Source organism: Schistocerca americana, chromosome 4 (assembly GCF_021461395.2).
Source record: "Schistocerca americana isolate TAMUIC-IGC-003095 chromosome 4, iqSchAmer2.1, whole genome shotgun sequence".
In the NCBI taxonomy this organism is placed as follows: domain Eukaryota; kingdom Metazoa; phylum Arthropoda; class Insecta; order Orthoptera; family Acrididae; genus Schistocerca; species Schistocerca americana.
The window spans coordinates 134686646-134712023 of NC_060122.1; the positions used below are offsets into that span (position 1 = coordinate 134686646).

A 25378-nucleotide genomic window follows, 5' to 3' on the forward strand; every position below is an offset into this window, starting at 1 on the left:
AGCCTCTCAGTTGCTGAATAACTACTGAACCATTCCGTTCCAAGTGGTCAATTTTGGAAAAAAATATCCAGATTTTGCTGAAATTTTGTGTACCCTTTTGCGCATGTTCCCAGTGAACATCAGCAAAGTTTTGCTTTTGACATTATACTACTCATTCATTTGACCCCATAGCGCAGCTATCAATAATGCACCCTTGAGTTTTCAGCAACTATCTCTGGAAATATATTGTAGAAAGAAACAAAACTAGGCTGTTTTTTGCAACTTTTTGCACTCTCTTGAATGAAATAACAAAAGATGATTTCTTGAACAATTTTTATACGGATGATTTGAAGCATAGTCAACGTAAAAAATATATGATTGAAAAATGTAAAGTTTACCTTTTTATACCTTCTGAAGTAATTGCCAGATAAACATGAAACTTGCACATAATAACGTGCCAATATAAAGTCTTAGGATTTAAAATTTAATTCTCCTACTGCTTTCCAATAGTTTACAAATTGAAGACAAAATTGACAGTTTTTGTAAAAATGCCAAAAATGAGTTTTTACAAAAAATTTTGTTGCAAACTCTTTTAAACCATTTTCAAAGAAAGACCATGTTCTAAACCACCTATAAAATTAGATTTAGTTTTCAGTGTGAGTCTATAAGGCCTTAAAAATGTCAGGGTGGAGTTGCGTGGAAAACATGCCGATAGTCTGACATTTTCTTACTATGTTCTGTAATTGTTTAGTACTCTATGGGGAAGGTAATATCAAATGTCCTGTTGACTAGGAAGTGAGATAGTCAGAACGACTCGAAAAAGGGGTTTCTTTTGTCATGGCTCATCATGACATATTTCAGCCTGTTTTTCTGCTATGATAACTATAGAATCAAACTGCTTATAAAATTCAAAATTTAACTTCGTGTTACCAAGGCACTGGACATCATGGTAGAAAAACTGTTGTGCAACAGCTACTACACACATTGTATAAACTGTCTTCACATTTTACACTATTGTCACATTGTGTAAATTTTTGGTGGAGTTCATAGCAGCCTGCCTGACCTTTCTTTCTTTCTTTTTTCTTTCTTTCTTTCTTTCTTTTTTTCTTTCTTTCTTTTTTTTTAGGATTCATGTTATAGAGAATTTTGAGTATTTTATAAAATGCTTTTTAACCATCAACTGTTTATTTGTCCCATTAATCATCTGCCGGTTTCGGTTATTAACTATCATTCAGGATGTTGGGTGCAACGGATTAGTTAAAAACACCCCATACCCCTTTGTAGCTGAACAAGGCATATGTTTAGCTTCAAAGGGATATGGGATGCATTTAACTAATCTGTTGTACTCTGCATCCTGGATGATCATTAATAAGCGAAACTGGTAGATGACAAATGGGACAAATAAACAGCTCATGGTTAATATGCATTTTGTGGGTGTTGAACCTTACCTTATGGAAACATAACAAATTTTGAGTGTGTTTTTTTTTATCATGCAATGCTATTGATGTGCTAGTTTAATTCTGGTTTAAAGTATACATATTTTGTGTTTGCATAGTCTGCAGTTTATGTGAAACAATAGTGTATGGATGAAAAATTATATAATTGTGTTGCCATGCTTCACAGGGGCTTAACCACTGCTGGTTTCTTGCAAAATGAAACCAACATCTCCATTTCCATAGGGCTCACATGTGGGTTTCTATACACAGGTTCTCAAGCCTGATGAGTGTTTCCTTACACAGGATTCCAAACCTGATGATAAATTTCTTTAAATGTCAGATCAAAGCTAGAAGTGATCTCTTTTTATGATCCTGAGCTGATGTTTACTCAGATTACGTGAATATTATATTTCATTAATTTGCTGTAGAATGTCATGATGAAAACTATACTGCCAGCCAGAGGAGTTCACTGATAGTGCTGCAATAATTGCAATAATGTGCTGTATCAGAGCACAGCATTTGCCACTCTTTGATGGGTAATGAAATAAATTTGCTGAGCCATGAGGGTACATAAACTTATTAAAGCATCCTTCTGGTCAGCAGGAGTCTGAAGGCATAGTGTGGTTTGAAAAGTTTATGGAGTGGAACGGAAAAAAGTACTTACCTCACTGAAACTTCTTTTTATTTTTCATTGTAGTCTTCTTGTCAATTAATGCACTTGGTTCAATGATGTTCCAGTGCCTAGATCCCATCTCGAAAATGAGTTTCCTCCAGGCCTGCTAAATAGTTGTCAACTCTGGCTATCAATTCTTTATTGGAAGTGAATCTTCATCCACTGAGAAAAATTTTCAGTTTTGGAAAGAGATGGAAGAGTGCTGGAGCCATATCAGGTAAATAAGGCGGGTGTGGTGACAATTCATACCTTAGTTTGTCTAATTTTTCCATGGTGATGGTACATGTGTGCGGGCGCGCATTGTCTTGATGGAAGATGACTTTCTTCCTTGCTGTACCTGCCCTCTTTTTGCGTATCTTTCATTGCAATTTGTCCAGGAGGTTAGGGTAGTATTCTCCAGTAATTATTTGCCCAGTGGGGAGAGAATGTACAAACAGAATCCCCTTTGCATGCCAGAACGCTGATGCCTTGATCTTTCCCACCAAAGGAATTGTCTTTGCTTTTTTGATGGTGGAGAATCAGCATGTTTACACTGCTTTGACTGTTGTTTTGTCTCTGGGGTATAGTAGTGCATACATGTTTCATCTATGGTCACAAACTGGCACAAAAAATCTTGTTCGTTTCTCCTAAAACAGGCCAAACATTGTTCCGATATGTCCATTCTCATGCCTTTTTGATCCATCGTCAAGCGTCACGGCACCCATCTTGCAGATAATTTTTTTTCATTTCTAATTCTTCGGTTGAAATGTAATATACCCTTTCAGATGACATCTGGCAGGCATAAGCAATTTCACGCACTTTCTATCAGTGATCCTCCAAGGCCATTTTGTGCACTTTTGCAATGATTTCTGGAGTAGTGACACATCTTGGCTGACCACCGCACAGATCATCATCTAAGCTCTCCCGACCAAATTAAATTCATTTGTCCGCTTGGACAGTTGAATATGAAGGAGCAGAGTCCAGCAGAAATCAGCATGAATGTCCTTTGCTTTCATACCTTTCTTTATGAAGTACTTAATCACTGCTCGAATCTTGATTTTTTTCCATCTTCACAACTCACTATGTGGGAACAACAACAGAGCCATGTCATCGCCACAGTGCTCTTCCAAGAGCACTGACATGGCCGGTGTTTTTTTACAGGCAACAATCCAGTGAATATCGTTTCGCTAGCGCTGACCACTTGTGGTGATTCCGAGAACTTTCAAACTACCGTCGTATTTCCAATCTAACATACCTTCCATAAATGCATGCAGCATATTGTCCTGGCTGGAGATCCGATGTTAATGTATCCTCCTTCATTTACTGTCTCTAAGTTTGCTCAGAAAAGGCGAAGCATCATTTGAAATTCTGCTGGCTTGAATTATTGATTCATCAATTGGCAAAAATGATGAATTTCTCTAGTTTCTGCTAGAGGGTGCCCATGTTTAAACCTCTCTTCTTGTAAAACTTTATTTTGTTCATTTTCTTCCTTGCTGATGACAGCAAATCAATAACCATTTGCTGTTAGTGCACAAGCAAAACAGAGATCAGACCTCCAGCCAGGGTAGTATGCTGCATGCATTTATGAGTATTGGATGGGAAACATCTGTGAAACTTCCACTGAACAGAAGTATGCTTTAGTAATCTTTACATACCCATACTGGGAAAAAAAGCTGTACTTTAAACTGGAAATAAACTAGCACATTAGCACATCAGTAACATTGCAGACATACTCAAAATTCTCTTTAACATGAATCCTCTCAAAAGGTCAAGCAGACTGTTATGCACTCCACCAAATTTTAAACATTGTGACAATGGTATAAAACATGAAGCCAGCTTATACAGTTATGTAAACATCATGGGAGAAAAACAGACTGAAATATGTCAAGGTGAACCATGACAAGACACCCCTTTTTCGAGTTGTTCTGACTCTATCTCACTTCCTAGCCATCAGGACGTTTGATAATACCTTCCCCAGAGAGCATTAAACAATTGACGAACACAATAAGACGTCAGATTTTCTGAGGACCAGTGGATATGGAGGTATTTTAAATGGCCTCCATCTTGTCATTGTTTTTTAGGGCCTTATATGTTTGCATTGCAAAACCAAGTATATGAGAGGTGTTCAATAAGTAATGTAATACAACTTTTTTCTCGGCCAGTTTTGGTTGAAAAAAAATTCAGAATGTGTTATGGATATCATTGAATATTCCCGCTTCAGTCCCAATAGTTTCACGAAGTTCCGATAGGTGGTGACGCTATATGTAGCCGTCAAAATAGCAACTGTGGAGGAGGTGTTTTCCAAGCAGAGAGCTGTCATTGAGTTTCTTTTGACAGAAAACCAGAGCATCACAGATATTCGTAGGTGCTTGCAGAATGTCTATGGAGACCTGGCAGTGAACAAACTCAAGATGAGTTGTTGGGTGAGGATCTTGCGAACCTGTCCAATCTCCTATGTGCCACCCAGCTGCACACAGCTGTGACTCCTGCAGTGTTAGAACCTGTGGATGCTCTTAACCACAATTTAAAAGAACACCTCGCTGCTCAATTGGATGTGTCTGTTGGCAATGCTAACACAATCATCCGCCAGTTGTATGCTGCTGGGTTCCTCGCTACCTAACAGAAGGCCATAATGAGCAACAAAGGCCATCTGTCCGGAATTGTAGTAAGTGGATGATTGGGAGTCTTATCGATGCAGCAAGACATTGGCTCTGTCTTAGACCAGTAGAATGATACCATGCAGCATACAGGCCCTCCCAGTAAGGTAGTCACATTGAACGAAGAGTACGTTGAAAAATAAGCTTTTGTAGCCAAAGGAGTGGGGACTAACATGGTGTATTGGAATCCTGAATACAACGAACCTCTTTCAGAAAAAATGTATTACATTACTTATTGAATGCCCCTTGTAGTTTTTCTGGTGGTTTAGATGGTTTAGAACGGATTCTTTCTAATGAAAGTGGCATAAAAGAGTTTGCAGGAAGTTTTTTGTAAAAATCTATTTTTCTCATTTTTACAAAAATTGTCAATTTTGTCCTCAATTTGTAAACTATTGGTAAGTAGTAGGGGAATGAAATTTTGTATTCTAAGACCCTGCGTTGGTAAGTTATCAAATGCAAAGTTTTAGGTTTATCTGGCAATCACGTTGGAAGGTATAAAAAGCTAACCCTTACGTGTTTTTCAAGTGTCTATTTTTGCAACCGACTGTGCTTTAAATTGTCCATACAGAAATTGTTCAAGATGTCTTCTTTTATTATTTTGCTCAAGAGTGCACAAAAAGTTGCACAATATGGCCTAGTTTTGTTTCTTTCAAGATAATATTTCTGGAGGTATTATATCACAAAAGTTGCCGAAAACTCGGGTGCAATGTTGATAGCTGAGGTATGGGGTCAAACAAATAATTATATCTCTGCAAGTATTATATCGGCAAAGATAAAACTTTACCAGTGTTTGTTGGGAACATGCGAAAGTTCACACAAAATTTCAGCAAAATCCCTCTGCAAATTATTTGATAGTATGGTGCGGCGTATTGGATCCTTGAATCGTGAGACCTTTTGGCTTCAATCCAAGATAGTTCTCGCCGATGGTGCTCTGCTGCAGAGAATTTAGTCCACTTCGAGTCTGCTATTTGAATAGCTTGTGCCTGGCATCAACACCGTATTGTAGTCTTTTTTGATTCGCATAAAGCTTATGATACCATAAGCTGCCCCCACACCCATGCCACCTTAAATGAGTGGGACCTCAGTGGCCAACTCTCAATTTTTATCTAGAACTCTTTCATGTCACACTTTACAGGTGCTGGTTGGCACGTTCCGTAGCACCTCCTATCTGCAGGAAAATGGAGTTCCAGATGGTTCTGTTTTGAATATCCCTCTCTTTTTAGTGGCTGTCCGCAATGGGTGTTCCAGAATGCAGACTGCATTAAACAATACACCAAATGCATATTGGGTTCTCACTCACAGCTTGTATTTTTCAGCTGCCAAATCCTGCATTATGCATTTCTGCTATTGCTGTACAGTCCATCCCCTCTAGACCTGTATCTTGATGGCTAGTCCCTCAAAGTGGTGGACTCTAAATGTTTTTAGGGACTGGTCTTGGCTGCCCAGTTGACATGGCTTCCTCATAATCATCAATTAAAGCGTACATGTTGGTCACACATCAATGATCTTTGATGCCTCGGCAATACCAACTGGGGTGTGGACTGCTCTTCTCTGATGTGGCTCTACACGGCATTGGTGCAGTTCCATCTGGATTACGGTAGTCTCACATGTGGCTCAACATCACCTTCAATGTTACAGATGCTGGACTCAATACACCATTATGGGGTACGACTGGCAGCTAGTGTCATTCGGACTAGCCCTGCTATCAGCCTCCTAGCAGAGGTAGGGGTTCTACCATTGCAGGTTCGGTCCCGAGAACAGTTGATTGCTTATGCGTTACACATCTGCTGCTCTACGCCCACATCTACATCTACACCGATACTCTGCAAGCCACCCTAAGGTGCCTACACTGTATCAGTACTTGTCATTTCCCCTCCTGTTCCACTCGCAAATAGACTGCAAAAACGACTATCTGTACATCTCTGTATGAGCCCTAATTTCTCATTATCTTATTTTCGTGGTCCTTACACACAGTGTATGTTGGTGGGAGCAGAATCGTTCTACAATCAGCTTCAAATGCCAATTCTCTATATTTTGTCAATAGTGTTTCCTGAAAATAACGTTGCCTTCCCTCCAGGGATTCCCATTTGAGTTCCCGAAGCATCTCTGTAACACTTGTGTGTTGTTCGAACTTACTGGTAACAAATCTAACAGCCCTCCTCTGAATTGCTTCAATGTCTTCCTTCAGTCCGACCTGGTACGGATCGCAAACATTCAAGCAGTACTCAAGAATAGGTTGCACCAGCATCCTATATGCCATCTCCTTTACAGGTGAACTACTCTTTTCTAAAATTGTCCCAATAAACAAAGTCGACCACTTGCCTTCCCTAGCACAGTTCTCACATGCTCGTTACACCTCATATCGCTTTGCAATGTTACGCCCAGATATTTAAATGACTTCACTGTGTCAAGCTGGACACTAGTAGTACTGTATCTGAACACTAAAAGTTCAACCCTGTTAACTTACATTTTCCCACATTTAGGGCTAGCTGCCATTCATCACACCAACTGGAAATTTTGTCTATGTCGTCTTGTATGTAGCTACAGTCACTGAACTTCGACACATTACTGTGTTCCGAGCATCATCAGCAAACAACCGCAGACTGCTGCCCACACTGTCTGCCAAATCATTTACGTATATAGAGAACAAGAGCAGTCCTATCACACTTCCCTGGGGCACTCCTGACTATATCATTGTCTCTGATGAACACTCGTCCTCAAGGACAACGTACTGGGCTCTATTATTTAAGAAGTCTTTGAGGCACTCACATATCTGTGAACTTGTTCCATATGCTCATACCTTCGTTAACAAACTGCAATGGGGCACCATGTCAGATGCTTTCCGGAAATCTAGAAATATGGCTGCCTGTTGCCCTTCATCTCTAGTTCTCAATGTATCACATGAGGAAAGGGCAAGCTGAGTTTTGCACAAGCAATGCTCTCTAATACCATGCTGATTCATGGAAATAAGCTGCTTAGCATCAAGAAAGTTTATTAATTTGAACTGAGAATGTGTTCAACGATCTGCAGCAAACAGAAGTTAGGGATATTGGTGTGTAAATTTGCAGGTAAGTTTTTTTTTACCTTTCCTATATACTGGAGTCTCCTGTGATTTTTCCAGTTGCTTGAGACTTTGTGCTGGGCAAGAGGTTCATAATAAGTGCAAGCTAGGGAAGAGGCCAATGCCATAGAGTACTCTTTGTGAAATCAAACTGGGAGTCCACCCAGGCCTGTTAATTATTTTTTGGCATGTCTCAAGTTGCTTCTCTATGCCAGGTATGCTTATTTCAAACAGTGGAAAATCCAGAATGGAATGTAGCAATAATGTGAAAAGGAAAGTTAATACTCACCATATAGCAGAAATGCTGAGCCACAGATAGGCACAACAAAAAGACTGTCACAAACAATAGCTTTTGGCCAGTAAGGCCTTCGTCAGAATTAGACAGCAAACATACACATCTACACACTCACCAAACGCAACCCACACACATGACTGCAGTCTCAGCCAAATGAGGCTACAGGAGTGGGCATCACAGGGTGTGATGGAATTAGAGCAAATTGAGAATACCGCCACCTTCATTGTGACTTTCAGTTCTACAATGCTGCCTGGACACATCATGGCAAGTTTTTTCTGACTTAGGGTGTGTTGCAACAAGTGCCAGTGTTCTGGTTACACCATGCTGAGTTGGGGATTGAGACGACCTGTGGGAAATGTGGAAAGGCAGTCCATGAAGCTGGGACTGACTGTGTGTCTCCAGCAGTCTGTTTAACTGCTCTGGGAGCCACCCAGTCTGGAGCTGAGAATGCCCTATTTTTGGAGAGTAACAAAAAAAATCAGGAACTGAAAGTGACCAAGCAGATCCCCAAGTCAGAAGCCAAAAAGGAATATAGGGCAATGAAATCCTGTCTTTACCACCACTTATGCCTCTGTGGCGCAGAAACATGTCATTGACACTTCGATGCAGATGACATCCAGCATGCAACTACCACCACTAGCACCTGTACAAGCCAAAGCATAGTTAGTAAAGACAAAGCGATTGAGGCATCTATGACGGAAGAGACTGGTGATGTTTTTGCGGTGAGAATCATAAAAGGCAACCCAGCAGCAGAGTGCCTCTCAGTGCCCACTTAAATGAAAGAAAAGGGTCCATCACCACCCCCTTCCCCCTGTCATCTTTGCTGGGAAAGGGTCTCAGCATTCAATTCAATAGCTGTTCCAGGTGCCATCAAATGTCATTCTGGCATGTCTGACTGATGATGATGATGACATCATGGATTTTGATGCCTCATCACTGGACCTGGGCAGCCCCTCCACAAGCACCTCACCATGCTGCCACAAGGACAAGGGTAAATCAGGACCATGCTGATGAACTGACTCCCATACTCCAGTGGAATATGGAGGGATACATGACTTCTCAGGAGGAATTGAGACTCCTTTTACAGAACAGACCCTTTTGCCACTGTCTTCAAGAGACACATTTTAAACAGCACCTATACAGGAAAGATGACCTTAGGTGGTAACAGGGTGAAAGGTGGGGTAGCAGTGTTCATCAGGAACACTTTTCACTTGTGCCTTCACTGTGCCTTTAACCACAATGCTACAAGAGGTTGCTGTTTGGATAGTGGCCCATGTTGCTGTCACAGTGTGCTCTTTGTACCTTCTGCCCCATAGCCTCTTGACAGTGGGGCCTTCATTCATTTTCTTGATGAACTACCCCATTCCTTTCTCCTTTTAGGGGACTTTAGTGCACACAGTGCGCTGTGGGGTTCTCACACCACATGCCCCACGGATCAGATACTTGAGAATCTGATATGCACAACAGATGTCATACAGATGAACATGGGTCAAGCTACACATTTTAGCAGTGCTGCAGGTTTGTCTATAGCCTTAGACCTATCCTTCTGCTCACTTGCCATTGCACACACTGCTCTGTGGGGAGTGGACGATGACATTCATGGTAGCGACCACTTTCCTATCTGGATCCACCTGTCCAATGGAGCAGATCTGAAAGGAAGTTGCCGAGATGGTTGTTCAGAAAGGCTAACTGGATGCTTTACGGGCAGTTAGCTGTCTTCAAGCAACGTGCTGGTGTCCAAGACTGGGTGGATCACATTACAGCCATGGTTACCATGCCATTGATGTATCCATCTCGAAATCAACGGGAACACCTGTCCCGTAGTGGAAAGATGAGTGTCATTATGTAGTCAGGGACAGGAGGGTGCCTATGTGCAGATTCAGTCGATGTTCTACCGATGAGAATCTTATAACCTTTCAAATGCCGCATGTGCAAGTGAGGTGAATAATTCAGGACAGTAAGCAGAGGTCTTGGCAACAGTCCCTAAACTCCATCAGTAGGTCCACATCTGCAAATAAAGTATGGGAAGCCATCAGAAGCATCTCAAGGTGCAACTTACAATCACCAGTAACAGCTGTATAAATTCAGGGGTTTCTCCTAACATCACTGAGAGACAGCTCAGACAATGGCTGAATTATATAAGTCCCTTACGGCCAATTCTGGCCAGGATCCTTCTTTCTTTCGACGTCAGGAGACATAGGAGAAGGCTGATTAAGATTTCTGTTCCACCAACATAGGTGAATACAACCAGCCATTCCCTCTGTGGGTGTTGGATTCTGCATTGTCAGTAGCTTGTGATACGCTGCCTGGAAACAACCTGAGAATGGACAGCTTGTTGAAACAGTTGACCCACAGTTGAGGGAGGTCCTCCTCCAGCTCTTCAATGAAATTTGGATGACTGGAGACTTTCCCAACTTACAGGCCTCAGTAGTTATCATAGTATTAGCCTGACAAGCTATGTAGGAAAGACAATGGAGTGTATGGTCAACCGGTGCCTAGTGTGGGTTCTCGAAACCAGGTCCCAACTCAGTTGCTCCCAGTGTGGGTTCGGGCCTGCTTTCCATTTGGAAAAGCCCTGTGATACTTCCTGGAGGCATAATATTTTGTTTGCATCTCTATCAGTGGGGATCCTGTGGACATCAACCCATCTTCATACAGTCCTTTCTCTTGGACAGATATTTTTGATACAAGGTTGGAAATGTCCTGTCTGACCATTTTAAGCAGGAGAATGGTGTCCCTAAAGGGAGTGTCATGGCATTTGCCACTGCAATAAACAGTATTACGTTGACAGTCCAACATCCTGTACTGTGTTCCTTGTTTATGGACGACTTCTCCATCTTCTGGTCTTCCTACAGCATCGCAATGGCTACTTGGAAAATGCAACTGATGATCAGGTGGTTGGAGGAAGTCATACACCACAGGTTTTAAACTCTCTTTGAAGGAAACTATTTGTGCTGATTTTAATTATTCCTGCTCTCCTTATAATTGTCCAGTTTTAAAACTGGGGGGCACTTTTCTCACTTTTGATGAGAAGGTGAAGTACCTGGGTCTTATTGGTAGTGAGAAGTTAACATGGCTGCCACACCTTAAAGAACTGAGACTGAGATGTCTCAAGGCCTTAAACATCCTTAAATGTGTCAGTCATAACTCTTGGGGGGCCGACAGGGCACATCTGCTCCAATTTTCGTAAGACTTATGTGCGACCCCCACATCTGCACCGATGCCAGGTTTATGGATCATATCTCAAAATACTGGATGCACCTCCTGGGGAGCAGACCGAGTGGTCCTTCTCCGCCTCTATCGCGCCTTAGTACGCTCGAAATTGGACTATGGAAACATAGTCTACTCCTCTGCTCGGCCGTCTATTCTTCGGCGTCTCGACTCTATCCACCACCGTGGATTATGTTTAGTGTCTGGAGCTTTTTACACCAGCCCTGTGGAAAGCCTTTATGCTGAGACTGCTGAACCTCCGCTGTCCAATCGGCGAGCAGTCCTTCTGAGTCGTTATGCTAGCCATCTGTCTTCCATGCCTGCTAATCCAGCCCATGACATTTTTTTCGACGCCTCCTTTGATGTAGGGTATGCAGGCCGCCCCTCCTCCCTACTACTACCAGGAGTCCGCTTCCGTCAACTGCTCCATTCTCTTTCCTTCCGCTTTCCTAAAACCTTCTTGACAACTTGGGGTACAGCACCGCCTTGGCTCCGTCCTCGGATCTGCCTGCTCCGTGACCTTTGTCAGTTTCCCAAGGATGGTACCCCTTCACTTGTTTATCATCGGGCATTTTCTGCTCTATGTGCACAAATGAAGGAAGCCACATTTATTTACACTGATGGCTCAAAAACATCGTTTGGTGTAGGGAGTGCCTATATTGTTGGCGACACCCCAAATCAATTTCGGCTTCCCGACCAGTGTTCGGTTTATATTGCGGAGCTTTACGCTGTTCTCAAGGCTGTCCACTACATCCGCCGCCATCAGCGGATACAGTATGTTATCTGTTCAGATTCTCTCAGCTCTCTCCTTAGTCTCCAAGCTCTTTACCCTGCCCACCCTCTGGTCCACTAGATTCAGGACTGTCTGCGCTTGCTCCACCTGGGGGGCGTCTCGGTGGCGTTCCTCTGGCTCCCGGGACACGTTGGTATCTGTGGAAATGAGGCGGCCGATATAGCGGCCAAGGCTGCAGTCTCTCTTCTTCGGCCAGCTATTCAATCGATTCCCTTCGCTGATCTACGGAGCGTTTTATGTCGTCTTGTTGTTCTTTTATGGCACGCACATTGGTCGACACTTCCCCATAATAAATTGCGGGACGTGAAAGCTCTTCCTTGTGCTTGGACCTCTTCCTCCCGAACGCGTCGTCGGGAGGAGGTAATTTTAACTAAAGTGCACGTCATTTATGTTGGCGGCCGAGTTTAGGTTGGTTCTGCGCATCTGACGCCACAAAACACAGTCAGCCAATGAACAGAGAACGACGTTGCCAGATCTCGACTGCAGTGCATAGCATGGACGAGTGTCTTCAGTTTTAGAAACGTTCAGTCATAAATAAAGTAATAGAACAAAAGCAATGTCTTGATAGCAGACTTTCTTTTATAGAAAGTTTGGAAAAAGCATTCTTTATACCAATTGCTTCATATTCTATTAATTAATTAAACCAAACAAGCAATAAGACTCCTAATTCAGGCGATAGCAAGGAAAGGTGCTGGTATCAATTTCACGAACCGCTTTTTCGCGATAAAGAACAGCGGTAATTGTTTATTTCCTATTGTACTTCGCCGAAGCGTGAGTAATTCATAGTCATACCAACAGTGTTTGTCAGTATTTTGCGTGACGTGTTACAGTCCTCATGGCGTTCTGCCATCAGACGAGCTGTGTTAGCGTAACGGTTAAGGTGTTGGGCTTCATAAGCGAAAGGTTATGAGTTCAAACCTTGTGCACTGCTTAATATTTTCATAATTTAAAAACAATATCGAAGTGCCTTACTTCACGAATTATGTTCGTTTGAATGCAATTTTTTTGAAATTTCTAGTGCTTTGTCTCTTCATTAACCTTTTCGCTGCTGCAGGCACGTGCTCCCCGCATTCCGCGCTGTGCGCGATTTTGTCATCACTGCACTGCTCGCCTGTGCAGACACATGGTATTCCCATTGCTTTGACACACTTATCATTGGATTTCACAAAAACTATTTGGCCCAAAAATTTGATTTTTACACGTCTTCTTGACTGATACCTTCCCCTCATAAATGACTTAATTTTGTTTTGATGTTCAACGCAGTTATTATGCAGCATTACGTGTAGTAATTTTGTATGAAATTTAGGTATCTTGTCCACATTTTATTCTCAGCATTGTGGAAACTAAAATCGACCATACGGAAAGTATACTCTATGGACTTTACCTCTGCAAACTCTTCAAAATTTCGTGCAATGGTTTACTATATTTAATGCTGCATAATAACTGGATTGAACATCGAAACAAAATTAAGTCATTTATGGGGGGAAGGTATCAGTCAAGAAGACATGTAAAAATCTAATTTTTGGGCCAAATAGTTTTTGTGGAATCGAATGATAAGAGTGTCAAAGCAGTCGGAACACAATGTGTCTGCACAGGTGAGCAGTGCAGTGACAAAATCGCGCACAGCGCGGAATGCAGGGAGCACGTCTTTATAGCAGCGAAAGGGTTAATGCGGCCGTGGTGGCTTTACTTCATGAACTGCGCGCTCCCCCCTAAACGTAAGCTTGCGAGCTATGCTATACTATGGCGCTGCTTCTATTGGCGCGTGCGTCGTGTGCAACTGGCAACGCAGCAATCTCCCGCGTCTGGGCGGGCATGCGCGAGCCGCCAAGATAAAAGAATTGAACTATAGACTCCGGATAGGGCACTGTCATTTTAGCCATCGACATCTTTTAAGCGGTGATCCTCCCCCACTCTGTCCCCACTGCTCTCAGCTTTGGACGGTAAGACACCTTTTAATTGAGTGCCCCTATTTTACTCCGTTACGCGCCCATCTACAGCTGTCGCCTGATATATTGTCAATTTTAGCTGATGACACGTGCTCGGCCGATCGCGTTCTCGAGTTTATTAGTGCCAGTGAAATGACGTCAGTCATTTGAAGCTTTTTTTGGGGACAACCAACCCCCTTTCTGTAGTGGATTTTTAAGCCTTCCTTCTGCTTTTAGTTTCTCCAATTTTTTGAGTTTCGTTCCCATTGCTGCTGGTTTCCATTTTCGGTTTTTTACTGTTTCCTAAGTCACAGACCGGGCACTAATGACCATAGCAGTTTTGCGCCCCCCCCCCCCCCCCCCCAAAAAAAAAAAAAGAAAAAGGAGAAAAAAAAAAAAAAAAGTTGGTTGGCTACTGCAAAGTTGGACATAGAGGCATAGGAGTGGAAGCAGTATGTCGAAATCTTCCATTTTGTAGACATACTGTTTCTTGACTCAACATGTTAACAGTTATTTCAGCACATAAATATTTGTTATTGTTTACCTGTTTGCCGTGGTCAGTTAAACTCATTTATGCCATCTGTTGTGCTACATCACACTTGATTGATTTTTATCAAGTCATAAAATAACTACTCCATAAATATAATAATTATATGGGGTGAAACTACAGCATGTGTTTGCCTATATATTGTTCATTGTTTCCTTCAGTTGCTCTAGGCAGCATCACTTATTTCTCCATTATTTCTTGAAAATTTGTTTTTGTATCTCAAAAGCTCTCTTATTTCAGTACCTCTTATCTGCATCAATCACCTTGGCCACCAAATGAAGTGAAGGAAAAGAGTCTCTGATTATGGGCTGTAATTGAATCTTGACTTCTCGATCAGTCTATTGTCCTGAGGGCGATCAGTCTGTCATCCTGATGCTTTGCATGTGATCAGCTTTACCTTACTTGAACCTGATGATCTCCTGCTCGTAACATTCTTGATGCTGTGGATCTGCTATGCAATGCCACTATCTGTGGTCATGTGCCATCATCTCCATCTGCAGACGGTCAAGGGCTGCAAGAGAGCTCAGGTCTACACCAACTGTTTATGAAATGACATAAACAGCTCAACATTGACTCTTCTGTATTATATGTTCACTTTGTCTCTGTATACAACTTCAGTGACAATCCTGGGTGAACAGATCTCATATTGTTTCGGTGTACATGCCTTTCTTCCCATTAGCTAACAATTTCTGAGTAGATGACAGATCTTAAAATGATTTTCATGCGTTCTTCTGCTAGTTTACTTTCTTGGACTCATCTCTCTGTTCCTTGAACTCTAAGTCACTGCCAAGCCACAATGTCCAAGGGAAAAGCACTCTGCCACAGCAGGTGGAGAAGTCTATTCACTGTCATGCCTTGGCGATGTCTGGAGATGATGTGACTTATATTTTATCTGCCCAAACATAAAAATAAGAGCACACACAGTGGAACATTTACCCTTATCAGCTACCTAAACTACATTTTCAACTTTCATGAACATCTTTTGTCGGCCTAAGATGATAAGAATGGAACATGTTATTCTGCAGAAACCCCTGTTACACTACAATACTTAGACTATAACAGATTGGTGGCTGGATGGCTGTAGGAGTTATAGTCACCATCACATATAGAGACCTGGGGGACACTCATCCGGACCCACCGATGTACTGACCCGATTATTTCTTTCAACTTATTTTATTACTTTCAGTTCAACTTATAAACATATTGCTTTCAGCCTTCTCACCTTTACTAATATGAATCTCTCTACGCAAAGGCATTCTTTAATCTGTAACAGTCTTTACTCTTAATTGGATTGGTGGGAAATAAGAAGCGGGTGGGATTTCCCTCATCACAGAGGAGTCCCCTTGTCTGCTCTGACCTACACACTACCCTGACACATGTATTTTTACTTCACTTTACTTCTCAGCTTTGGCATCACTATTGTTTGATTTTACCACTCCTACATACCTTCATAATTTGATCAGGTTTCTCGCTGTCATTGCTAACTATAGATGGTCTCTCTCTTTACCAAGGGCCTGATTACCTTACTATTAAGTGCCAACCAATCAACTTCAGCGGAACTTCCAGGAAAGCTTTTTTATAAAACCAGTAGTTGAAATTTTGGCTTCATGAGAGAGAGGATTGGTTGGTTGATTTGGGGGGAGGGGATCAAACAGTGAGGTGATTGGTCCCACTGGGGATCAAACAGTGAGGTCATCGGTCCCACTGGACTAAGGAAGGATGGGGAAGGAAATCGGCAGTACCCTTTCAGAGAAACCATCCTGGCATTTGCCTGAAGCAATTGAGGGAAATCATGGGAAACCTAAATCAGGATGGTTGCCGTGGGCTTGAAACGTTGTCCTCCCGAGTACGGGAAGAGAGAAAAAGCATCTGCTGGAGTAATGCTACTGATTCACGTTGTATCATATATTTCTGAGTACATTCTCCTATGTTAACAGATACTGCTCAGTGGTAAGTGGTACATGATTTGCACCACACCCTGATTTGGATACTCAGTTGGTGCTGAAAAGGAAGCTACTGAAATGGAGTTTCAGGGATACTAACTGGGTACTGTATAGCTAACTGATTGTCAATTGACATCCACACAGCATTCAGGAATGAGTGGATCTTAAGACAGTTATTATCCTCCAGGCTACTAAGTCTTCCATTCCAAAGAATTTAAGCCAGCAACAAAGATGGAACTGATTAGAGACAAATTTCTGAGTGCTATTATTTGTTTCATGAAGTTCTTATTGTTGTGAGGTTCATGAGAAGGGATATCAGGGAGAGGTGGTAGGTGACCAGTTACAGGCAGAAGTGCAGCTGAAGCTCTTACACTAGCCCAGGAGAGACAGCCAGACAGTGGTGGAACATGTCTCAGAAGTCACGTCTGCACCACCTGGGATGCAATTCAGAGCAGTCACTGAGAGGGCCACTTGAAGCAGTACTTCCATCAATGCAGAAGTGCCCCTTGCATTGGCTTTTGACACACCACCTGGCCATGAGAAAGTATGTAACACTATGTTGTAGTACCTCACAAAATTCAAAATAAATTCATTTTGTTTCTGTTCATCTAAATCTGGAAGAAAAAATATTTCTTTGTTTTTTGGATGGAATTGATTTAAATACCTTATTTGAAGTCTTGGAAAGACTATTTTCTCCATTTGTTATCAAAGTTTTTCCTTCAAGAGCACACTGGAAAGGTATCAAGCATGTAGTGGGCTTTAACTTCAAAATCACTTCCAGAATAGTTAGAGATACCCAGCATTGACAACCAGATGCTCCTAGAGATAAACAGTTGTGCAACTTGCTATCCAACACAAGCAAATCTTAATTGGTATCTTTTTTTAGCTTTAATTATACATGGAGAAACAATGTTCTTAGATAGCTCTACCAGTGGGACTTTGGAGTTATCTCCCTATCTTAAAACAGCCCCCTCTCTGTATTATTTCAAATTTAGTGTTGGGGAAGATGTGATTGGACTAGTTTGAACAGGAGGACTGATACCACAATGAAGAATCATGTTTTGCTGTCATTGTCATTGCCTTAAATAGTACAAAGCCTATGGCAGGAAAGCCAGTACAGTGCTCCTTACGTGGATGGTTTTACTGTATTGTGCAAGAGCCACAAGAAAGTTGCAGCTGATATGAAAGAGGTTAGAAGTATGCTTCACTTATGCAGTATGCCAAATTATATGAACTTCCATGGTCATGATTGATACTTAATCAACATATACTTATAACGAGGAATATTGTTCTGAGTGTGAAAGAGTTGATGAGGTTGTTGGGCTTCATATTTGATTTAAAATTGTACCTAAGGGTTTTGGAAATGAGATCCCAAACACCTGCAGAGACAAGCACATCTGGATATCATCATCACTGTTCACCCTTAGGAGATTCGACTGGTCACAGGTGCCTGTAATAGTCACAAATTTTTACAAAGTGCTGGGAGGGAGTGTCCTGAACAATATACTAAAAATTCTGACTAATGGGGCGTGAGCATTGTGGTGGGAGTGAATTTGAAAGTCAAACTTTTAGGTTTTTCTGAAAATACCCCAAAACCACTCCTTCAAGTGAAAATTCTTCTTAGTACAAAATTAAAGTACATTAAATTTCCTACAAAAAATGTCCAATTCATTTTTTTGTGTAGTGCTAAAAGTTGTCGCATGCAGGGGATGGAAAAATCACAGATTATTAAAAATATTGTTCTAATTGTATAAAATTAAATGTTTATCTTTAAATTAAGTGGGTTAAAAATAAATTTTAATTGTGTGTACGGTATCCAAGTTCAGTAGAGTTGTAGTAAGGAATAAATTTTGTTCTGGGGATGTAACAGGGTGGAGGGGGAGATGTGTGGGGCTGAAGTGTGAGTGAAAGTAGGTCGCTGGATTGTGTTCATGCACTTCTCTCCTCCATAGGTCTGCAAACTGAAGGTTGTGCAGGTGATCCCCACTCTATCTACCTTACTATGTCATAAGAAGCGATTACAGGGAGTTTCACAAAGATAAGTGATCTGTTCAGAAAATTCCAGAACTTTGTCCACAATTTTTTTCTACACTTACCCTATATTTATTGTGCATGGTCTCCTTCTAAATACTTGAATACAGAATTGACATTCTGCTTCTAGTGCCAGTTCCACTTCCAGAAGCTTTCTTGGTATGCCTCTTGCTGGATCGCATGAAGCGCCATCTGCGAATTTTCTTTTGTCTCATCTATCGTCCCAAATCTTCATCCTTTCAACAAGGTTTTCAGCTTTGAAAATAAAAAAAAGTGTCCTCAGTGGCCAGGTCTGGAAAAGTACAGAGGATGAGGCCGCACAACAATTTCCTTTCTTGTACGATAGTCACGCACCAGCTCTGAGCTGTGGGACAAACTTGGTGGCAGCACAATGCGTTCTTAGATGTATTTCATGAAATGATCCAACTGAAATGTTACCTTCTTCTGCAATCTCTCGGACAGCCAGTCTTCGATTGGCATGCACAATTTTGCTGAAATTCCTGATACAACCATCGTTGGTAGATATTGAAGGGCGTCCTGAACAAGGGTCATCTTCAACTTCCGTCTGGCCATTTTTAAACAGTATGAATGATTCATAACACCAAGTATGGTTTAAGCACTCATCACCATAGGCTTCCTGAATCATTTGGTGTGTCTCTGTAAAGGTTTTCCTGAGTTTCACACAAAATTTAATGCTGATGCGTTGCTCCCTTAACTCTTCCATCTCGAAATTCACAAACTGTGTGACAACAATTTACTCAATACAGCACTGAACAATAACTAACAGACATAGAACAACAAAACATCCAGCAGTTACATATTAAACACAGAAGTGTGCTGGGCAATTACACCATTGATGCAAAATTATGAATGTTCTGCAATTTTTTGAACAGACCTCATATATGGCCCTTGCACAGCTCACCTTATGAATCAGTGGCATCACAGTGCACAGACATGCGCGGGGACTGTTTACTTTGCACAAAATGTGTTAACGCTATATGGAATGAAGATATGAGTTACTAATAACACTAATGCAGGTAATGAATATGGACATAATTTATGTAAGTTTTTGTACATTGTCCTACACTGCCAGAGGGGAATTTGATTCTTAGTCTTCCTGTGTGGTAACTGTAGTGTTCTTCTGCGAGAGGCAACACACCCTACCATGGGTGCTGATCTCTTTCCAGTTTGGAGAGAACCTCTCTAGTACTTCCTGTCCAGTTCTTGTATGTGTGCAGACAAAATAACTTCACCGAGCTTGTTTTTGTACAGTGGAGTTATTTTCAGTTCATTAAGTATATATCAAAGTGCAGTTGTTAAGTGAGATGTTATGCAAAAAAAAAAAAAAAAAAAAAAAAAAAAAAAGCTAGGACTGTCAGCTGTCTACCACACTGTTGATTTCATTATCTCCACTGTCAGTGGAATAGAAAAAAAGTACTTAACAGCAGTGAAACTTTTTTATTTTTAAATGTAGTCTCCTTGTGGATTAATGCAGTTGGTCCAATGATATTCCAGTGCCTTGATTCCATCTTGAAAATGAGTTTCCTCCAGGCCTGCAAAATAATTGTCAACTCCAGCTATCAAGTCTTTGTTTGGAGTGAATCTTCATCCACCAAGAAAAATTTTCAGTTTTGGGAAGAGGTGGGAGTCTGATGGAGCCATATTAGGTGAAAAACGGGGGTGTGGCAACAGTTCATACCTTAGTTCATGTAATTTTGCCATGGTGATGGCACATGTGTGTGGGCACGCATTGTGTTGATGGAAGATGACTTTCTTCCTTGCTAAACCTGGCCTTTTTTTCACTTATCTTTCATTGCAATTTGTCCAGGAGGTTAGGGTAGTATTCTCCAGTAATTATTTGCCCCATGGGGAGATAATCTACAAGCAGCATCCCCTTCGCATGCCAGAACACTGATGTCATGACCTTTCCTCCCAAAGGAATTGTCTTTGCTTTCTTTGATGGCAGAGAATCAGCATGTTTACACTGCTTTGACTGTTGATTTGTGTGTGGGGTATAATAATGCACTCAAGTTTCATCCGTGATCACAAACCGGCACAAAAAATCTTGTTCGTTTCTCCTAAAATGGGCCAAACATTGTTCCGATATGTCCATTCTTGTGCATTTTTGATCCAGCATCAAGAGTCAAGACACCCATCTTGCAGATAATTTTTTTTTCATTTCTAGTTCTTCAGTTGAAATGTAATATACCCTTTCAGATGACATTTGGCAGGCGTAAACAATTTCACGCACTTTCAGTTGGTGATATTCCAAGACATTTTGTGCTTTTTTGCAATGATTTCTGGAGTAGTGACACATCTTGTCCGACCACTGCACAAATCATCACCTAAGCTCTCCTGACCAAATTTAAATTCATTTGTCCACTTGGCAACAGTTGAATATGAAGGAGCAGAGTCCACCAGAAATCAGCGTGAATGTCCTTTGGTTTCATACCTTTCTTTATGAAGCACTTAATCACTGCTTGAATCTCGACTTTTTTTTCCCCTCCATCTTCACAAATTGCTACGCGGGAATGACAGAGCCACGTCACAGCCATAGCTCTCTTCTGAGAGTACTGACGTGGCACATGTTTGCAGGCAACAGTCCTATGAATAACACTCGAACAATTCATTTCGGTCGCGCTGACCTCTTGTGGTGATTCCAAGAACTTTTCAAACCACCCTCGTACTTTTCACAGTAGGATTGGTATCAGGTGCTTCAGCTCGGCCTCAGCTCTTCCAAAATCTGAAGAGGACCAGAGGCTCTCTCTGCAACAGAAGTAGGTCACCTAGGTGTTACAGAACTACAGGTAGTTCAGTGTAAGTCAAGCAAAGCGTTACAGTAGGTTACTTTTCTAGGCTTGAACATGATCAGTCCCATTCCATCAGACATATTCACAATCTTGGAAGATATACTGTAGATGTGTGGGTGGTAAGTGGCTGTACTCAGTGCAGCTGATTCTACAAGTGTCAGAAATTCCTGAATGTAAAAGGCCTGTGCAGTCTACCAGCAACATAATTAATGGTGAGACAAGTGCAATAGTTATTTGGCCATTCATTAATTCACCACCATTTGACTAAAACATTATTACTCAGCTTTACAATATGCTGTTAACAATAGAAAGCAGCAAGGTGCCACTTTTACCAATCGAGTCCTTTTCTTATCAGTACTGCATAGGTTACGGAGAACATGACACATATGAAACACATAAGAATGTATTTTATGTAATAGCTCACTTGACTTCAAATAATCACTTCGTAAGAAACAGGAAATAACTCCACTGCATAAACATGAATGAGCTTGTCTGTAAACTGAAAAGTGAGCAGCGCTCATGGTGGGGGAAGTTGCCTTTCCCAGAAGAACACTAAAGCTGCCGTATAGGATGTGTAAGAATAAATTTCTGCTCTAGCAGTGTAGAACTGTGTGAATAGATTTCCCTAGATTCTGTCCATATGCATCACCTGTATTAGTGCTATTAGTAATTCATATCTGAATTCCATGTAGTGTTAATGCATTTTGCATGAAACAAACATTCCCTGGGCATCCCTACACACTGTGTCACCAGTGATTCATAAGGTATGCTGTGGAGGACGTGTATAACTTCTTGAAACACCCTATTGTTGCTTCTTGAATAACTTTGTAATGTAACACACTTTATACTCTGTGTCAAATCTCTGAGTATAAGAATGATTATTGATAGCAAAATTATTACTGAGTATATTAAACAGCTGGCATGTGTTCCTAGATGGTAAATGTATCCTTAAATGTTAAACTGTTTTCAGTGGGGCGTGGGGGCAAGGTTTATTGTCAGATATAACAACATTAGAGACAGACAATAGTTTGGTATTGTGCTCCTTTCTTTATCTACTTTTGTAAGAGTGCACTGCTGTGAGGATAGAATGAGAACACTAACATAAAAAATATTTGATAACAAAGAATCGATGCCTAATATGCTCGAATCATTTGATTCTGATATTAGTAAATTTCTAGAGAATCCAAGATTCTTGGAAATGTGGAATCTGAATCGGTACATGCCACATCCCTAGCTAAAATCATTATGGATAAAGTTTTTTTCCTCCAATTCCATTTATCCTAGGTAATTATTAGTGCTACTGCTTTTATTGCTGTTAGGTAGTAGATAAAATTTTGAGTGAGTGGCTAGTAGTTTCAGGTAATTCGTGCAATTCTGTGGGTATTTAGTTAATTGGAATTGACAACACAGATCTGATCATCTGACAGTTATTCAAACCTATGTGGTTTAGTGAGAAGCAGCATAATCTCGTCTTTGTGTTATTTAATGTGTTAGAGACAATAGTTTATTGAACAATTGCAAGATGGTTAAGAAAAAAGGACCTATTTAAAGTGCTTGAGTATGGTATAGTGATTGAGAACAACTTCCTAAATTTTTTACAAACGTATAAATGCCTGGGCATTTATGTATTTTGGGCATTTGTCCAGGCATTTCTCGTAGGCACTCACTGCAACTTATAAATACCCAGGAATTTTACACCACGATCCCCACTTCATTTTAAAGATAAACATTAATTTTATATTTTAGAACCATATTTTTAATAATCTGTGATTTTCCCATTCCTTGAATGTGAGAACTAATAGTCCTACAGGAAAGATGAATAGGACTTTTTTTTTGAGACTTAATGTAATTTAATTTTGTACTGAGAAACATTATTGATATAGGGCATTGATTTTGAGTTATTTGAGAAGAATCTAAAAAATTGGCCTTTAAACCCACCCTCACCCCATTGCTCACAACCCACCGATCAGGATTTTTAGTATTTTGTTCAGGATGCACCCTCCTAGCATTGTGGAAAAGTTTACAACTACAAAATTTTTTTTTCTTTAATCGATGTTCTTTGGTCTTCATGGACTGAGCTATAGGACCAGCTCCTTTCAAGTCTGTATGTTGCGCTGTCACTGTCCATCCTGTGGTAATTCTTCATTTGTTGTAATTCTTCATTGTATATCATTTATATAGATTATCTGATCCATAATGACCTATATTCTACCTGGTTAAGCACTCACACATATAAATGACATCCACAAATACACACAGAATAACAAAGAAAATTATGATTTACTCAAAAGCAAACTTGTGACACTTCGGGCAAAAAATCTGTCCTTACTAGGGCTGGAGAGATTTGATTACTGGATGAATTTACTGTCTGTGATGTTGATGTTGAGGTATATGTGATTATGGGGACACTGGAGCAGATGTTATGATTCAGAATAATGAAATCGTCTATCTGTTTTAAATAAAGCTGTTCAGTGCAGGTATCAACAATGAAAGCAGTACAGTCAGTCCAAAAATGCCCTTCGTCAGCATCATCATCTTAGGGATGTTGGTGATACTATGCTTGGTACCAGGGTAATGTTCCCTTGCTTGAAGTGACTTTACTATTGAGGCACAGCATTATGTATCCCAGAGAAGAGTGGTTAGAAGTGACGGACATCAAATACTTGTAGCTGAAATTCTCTACTGTCTTTATAACTTTCTTCCAAATCGAGCACTACCATCGGATGAGTGGCTTCTTTCTTTAGTGAAGGGATCCATCAGAGTGAAATATTGGAAGGAACAAAGGAACACTTACCTTAACCAGTATTCAACCAGCCATCACTACCTAATTTTAAGATATTTACAGTTTATTAAAACTTTATACAATCTACTAATTTGCTTATTATTTTGTGTTTCTTTTTTAATGGTTTTTCATTTAGAATGGCATTATATTAATTGAATTCAGGTGTTGACAGTAATTGTGTTATGCAGCTTTAACCCTTATTACAGCATCAGCAATTTGTTTGATGGCTCTTCAGTGGTTGATTTTGATACTTGTATTTCAGTTATCTCGTATCATATTGGTACTCTGTCCTATGCAACATATGAGATTGGATTCATTTGGGACAGACTTGGTTGCTTTTTCACATCAGTTGGATATTTGAATGTCATTAGTTTTGCTCATTGCTAACATACAATAGATGGTAGTTGCTATCATGACAGTAATATTTTTTATGGTATTGAGATTTCATTGATTACCACTGCTTGAAACCTGAGATCTCAATAGAGAACGTTGCCTTTCGTGGGCAAGTGCTCTACCATCTGAGCTACCCAAGCACAACTCACAACTTGTCCTCGCAGCTTCAATTCTGCCAGTACCTCGTCTCCTACCTTCCAGACTTCACAGAAACTCTCCTGCAAACCTTTTAGAATTAGCACTCCTGGAAGAAAGGATAATGCGGAGACATGGCTTAGCCACGGTCTGGGGGAAGTTTCCAGAACGAGATTTTGTCTCCGCAATATCCTTTCTTCCAGGAGTGCTAGTTATGCAAGGTTCGTAGGAGAGCTTCTGTGAAGTTTGGAAGGTAGGAGATGAGGTACTGGCAGAACTGAAGCTGTGAGGACGGGTCGTGAGTTGTGCTTGGGTGGCTCTGGTGGTAGAGCACTTGCTCGCGAAAGGCAAAGGTCCCGAGTTCGAGTCTCGGTCCGGCACACAGTTTTAATCTGCCAGGAAGTTTCAAAATGACAATTTCTTTGAAAGTGAAACAATTTTGAATCTGTGTGGTATTGCTTAATGTGTTGTCCATTGTGTTATATTTGTGCATTCATTTTCAACCATTTATATATAAAAAAATATTCTACCAAAATGAAGTGAGATGAAAACAGTGAAAAGAACACCTGCCACGAAATAACTGATCAGAATGTTGATTGATTAACAAAACCTCTTTCATGTACAGCAACTTACATATGCTGTGTGGCAAAGGGTTACCTTGTATCACTACTAGTTTTTCTGTCTCCTACTCCACTACTGGTGACAAATCTGGCAGCACACCTCTGA

The 25378-nt window shown here is 40.9% G+C and overlaps 1 protein-coding gene across 5 annotated transcripts in view; it reads left to right on the forward strand.

Annotated features, from left to right (window-relative positions):
• Window positions 1-25378, forward strand: part of LOC124612387 (serine/arginine repetitive matrix protein 2-like) — a 350835-nt gene that overhangs the window by 28532 nt on the left and 296925 nt on the right. The gene's annotated exons all lie outside the window — the stretch shown is intronic.